Source organism: Octopus sinensis, linkage group LG7 (assembly GCF_006345805.1).
Source record: "Octopus sinensis linkage group LG7, ASM634580v1, whole genome shotgun sequence".
Taxonomy (NCBI): Eukaryota; Metazoa; Mollusca; class Cephalopoda; order Octopoda; family Octopodidae; genus Octopus; species Octopus sinensis.
This window is the reverse complement of record NC_043003.1, coordinates 78520841-78525551: the sequence shown is the minus strand read 5'-3', so window position 1 is coordinate 78525551 and position 4711 is coordinate 78520841.

The window sequence follows — 4711 nt, the reverse complement described above, 5'->3', positions numbered from 1 at the left end:
TGGAATTTGAACTAAGAACGTAACGGCAGACGAAATACCGCTAAGCATTTTGCCCAGCATCCTAACGATTCTGCCAGCTCGCCGCCTTAATATCTGTATATGTTGACAGACAGGTATGCACACTCACACAAATACACACACACACACACACACGCACGCAAGCAAGCACACACGGCACGCACGCACACACACACCACATACACACGGACACACACACACAAACACACATACACACAAGCACACATACACACATTAATGTAACTATACTTCATATATGCAAATATTTGTTTGTGTACGTGCGTTTGAGATCTTGCGTGCTTGCGCGTGTAGCGTTTATGTGTGAAATTCATTCAATAATTTTTTTGTCTAGTCCAGAGATTTCTATGTTTCTTCATAGTGTCATTATGACGTCACAGTATCGGAAATGTTTCCTCCAAAACCTTCGTTTCAAATGATATTCAGTCTCTTTCGACCTTTCGCTGTGATTAGAGGCTATAGGGAATGTGTGCGCTGGGGGACGCACCCGGACACCTGAAGACTAGAGTGAAGTCAGAGTCATCTTCACCTTGTTTTTGGTGTTTGTGGGGATACTTTTGAGCGGACCCCCCACAAGTGTGCCCTCCGCACAATTGTTTCCTCCTAATTTTCAGAAAAAAAGGGATATCTTTTAAGGAAATATTCTACAAACACCTCTCAGACAGTGTACATTACGACGCTATCGGAATTTAATGTGAAAAGAATAGAGGTTGCCCACATATACACTGACACACATCCCAATGTTTTTCAAAATGTCAAGTCCCATTTTGAGGGTATATATGTTACGTGTGTCAGCGTATGTGTGTGTAATTTCGCGAATTGTTTCATTTTTCTTTTCACGTTAAATTCCGATATAATCGTGCTCTATACCATCTGAGGGGCATTTGTAGAAAATTTCATTAAAAATATACCCATTTTTCTGGAAGTTATCAGGAAACAAAGCTGGGGATACAATTGTGTGGGTCTGCCGTTTTATGCACCTTTGAGTTCTTAAACACCCCATGTAACATGCTGGTTGGTACCATAACATAGCTACAAGGTGTCCGGTATTGTTCCTTTAACTGTATGAATTCTTAAACAGGCAATTTCAGGGCAGGAAACCTGGAGGTTTCAACCAGAAACGATACTCCACTCTCGATATATTGATACAAAATATTTCATTGTAAACAATCGTGTGACTGTAAGGTGATATGATAGTAAGGATCGGTAAATAAAATTCGTACAGGAAATGTTCCTTTCTACTATATGAACAAGGATTAAAATTTGGTGGAGTGAGTAGTCGATCATATTGACCCAAATGCTTGATTGGCACTTAGTTTAACAACAAAAGAACTAAGGAAACCATCGACCTCTGTGGAATTTGAACTCAGATTGCAAAGCTATACGAAATACCTATTTCTTTATTACCCACAAGGGGCTAAACACAGAGGGGACAAACAAGGACAGACATAGGTAGTAAGTCGATTACATCGACCCCAGTGCGTAACTGGTACTTAATTTATCGACCCCGAAAGGATGAAAGGTAAAGTCGACCTCCGCGGAATTTGAACTCACAACGTAACGCAGACGAAATACCGCTAAGCATTTCGCCCGGCGTGCTAACGTTTCTGAAATACCGCCGGCTTGCTAACCAATCTGCCCATCAGCGCCTGATAAACACGAAATGATGTTTACGCAACATGTATTCCATAGGTAAATGTAGAGAGTAGGGTTAAGAACTCGGTAAGTATTTAAAACACAAGTTTGCTGCTATTAAAATGTTTGATAATATTTTCTTGTAATTTCGATTATAATAAAGGCGAAATTCTGTCTGATTGCGTCCCCTCTATCTCAGTCTACGTTTCGTTTACAGAGACATATTATACCTTTTTGGAGTGAGAATGACCTCGGGATTGAAAATATGCCCTTCATTTGATTCTTGAACATCCAGTATTGGGATCTGATTTTAGAAATATTTTGGTCGCTACTTTTAGCAGGTAAAGCTTGGCTGATTCCCGCCATCTTGCTTGGTGTTTGTCAGATGACGTTAGAGATGAAGGGGGGAGATAAATGACATTCGCTTCATTCATTTTACGTCCCGATAAGAATTTGGGACATATTGGCCAACAGTTGGAATTCAACTTGGGACTGGATCAATAGAATGATTGCATTACAGAATTAACTTTCATCTATGCTTAACGTCTGATGAAACACTAGCGGGGCATATAGTCATTATAGACATATTGATTGTGACCCCCTTCGGTCAGACACTGACCATGGGCTTGCACCTAGAGAGGTACCCTCTGAGGCACAAGTCTGGGCAAGGTTGTTTTTTTATGGAAGACCAGCAGTCGCCCATGCATACCGGCCTCCCCTCTCCACGTCACCAGTGTTATCCAAGGGAAAGGCAAAGGCCGATACAGCTTGGCACCTGTAACGTCGCAACTCATTTCTACAGCTGAGTGAACTGGAGCAACGTGAAATAAAGCGTCTTGCTCAAGAACACAACACGCAGTCCGGTCCGGGATTCGAGCTCACAACCTCACGATCGTAAGCCCGACGCTCTAACCACTGAGCCACGCGCCTTCACTGTAATAGACATATTATAGTTATGCTATTAGCTCTTTTTAGTTATGTGCCGTAAGCCCAATGAGTTCGGCACAGAGTGCAGCTTTTCAGTTAAGTCTAATGAAGTAAAGTAGTTGCTTCCTTAATTGTTCGATAGTTTTCATATAATCACAATAGCTGCAAATGAAATTTGACAATACGTCTTTAGTTATAAGTGTACAATATGTTTGGGACTAAGAATGTTGTTTATGTACAACATATATCTCACTCTCCCTTATACACACACACACACACGCTCTCAAATATGTTCGCGCACACACACACATACACACACACGCGCGCACGCACGCAAACTTGTTTGTAGGCTTTCTTCAAATTGCTTTTGTCTATAAATTTTTGTTCATCTAAATTGTCTGACGTTTCTTCCTTGCTTCCACTCATATCAACCATTATACACTGAGACGGCTAACTCTGATACTTAAACTATTCAAAACGAGAAACATGAAACCACTGTCTGTCTCAGTAAGATAAAAAAAAAAAACAACTTATCTCTTTGATCGTAAATCCAACTGATCTCTTTTCTTTGATGCTCTTTCTAATGTAAATATTAAAATAATATTTCATTGCTGTTATCTTTCCCTGTCTTTTGTGTCAATTCATTTATGTTGTGAGCGAGATTTAGCCTCTACTTCTAGTGGACCAAGTAGTCATATTATGGTTCTCCGGTTGGACAAATTATATAATCAAGAGGATTCCACGCGAGATTCTGAAGAGAAAATGCTACGTGTAGTGAATTGTAGTGGTGGAAGCACTCCGTCGGTTACGACGATGAGGGTTCCGGTTGATCCGAATCAACGGAACAGCCTGCTCGTGAAATTAACGTGTAAGTGGCTGAGCACTCCACAGACATGTGCACCCTTAACGTAGTTCTCGGGGATATTCAGCGTGACACAGAGAGTGACAAGGCCGGCCCCTTGAAATACAGGTACAACAGAAACAAGAAGTAAGAGTGAGAGAAAGTTGTGGTGAAAGAGTACAACAGGGGTCGCCACCACACCTTGCCGGAGCCTCGTGGAGCTTTAGGTGTTTTCGCTCAATAAACACTCACAACTCCCGGTCTGGGAATCGAAACCACGATCCTATGACCGCGAGTCCGCTGCCCTAACAACTGGGCCATTGCGCCTCCAGTGAATTGTAGAGAGTGTGTTCAACAAACATCATGAGAAAAGAGAGACGACTGGGACTAATGGTTGAGCGAAGATGACATGAATCCAGCCAGTTCCGGAATGCAGAGGGAAGACCTACTCGCTTATGGCGAAAGACAATCAGGAGTGTAGCTTTTTTACTCATCACAGTCTTGTATGACTATACGTGCAGTAAAAGCTCCGTTCCAAATGTAATGAGAGTAATACTCCATTGTGGACCTCCGATGAGATTTGTAGAGCAGGGGTCTCCAAGTACCGTGTCGCACATCATGTGATACAAGGTCGTACAGAAAGAATAATCAATTAAATTATATTTCTAATACATTGACATAGGTGTGGTTGTTTGAAAAACCTGTCCTAAAGTACCAGCATACTCCCCCTAAGCTTTATATGGGACCTTTTCTAAGTGTGAATGGTCAAAGGTTAGAAGTTGTAACTAAATTCATTTATTGAGGAAGTACTTTTAGCACTGCCGGTCTTGATGATGAAATTTCATATACAATCAGCAAGGCCAGTAGTGCTTTTGGTAAGCTTGACAGGCGTCTCTGGTCAAGCCATAGTATATCATTCCATGTCCTGCCATCCGTGCTATATGGAAGTCAGATATGGGTTGCTTATCGTAGGCATTTAAGGTATTTGAAACGATCTCATCAATATTGTCTAAGAAAAATTCTTGGGATAAATTGGAAAATGGCCATCAGTGATGTAGAAGTACTTGAGAGATGTGGTGGTAGACGAATAGAATCAATGATTCTGCAAAGTCGTTTGAGGTGGGGTGAACATCTGGTAAGAATGAATGATGAAAGACTTCTCAAGCAACTTTTGTATGGTGAGCTGGAAGATGGCAGGAGACCAGCAAATAAACCCAAAATGAGAATTGCTCTGACACAGACAGGAATTTCAGTTGTTGATTGGGAGAGGGA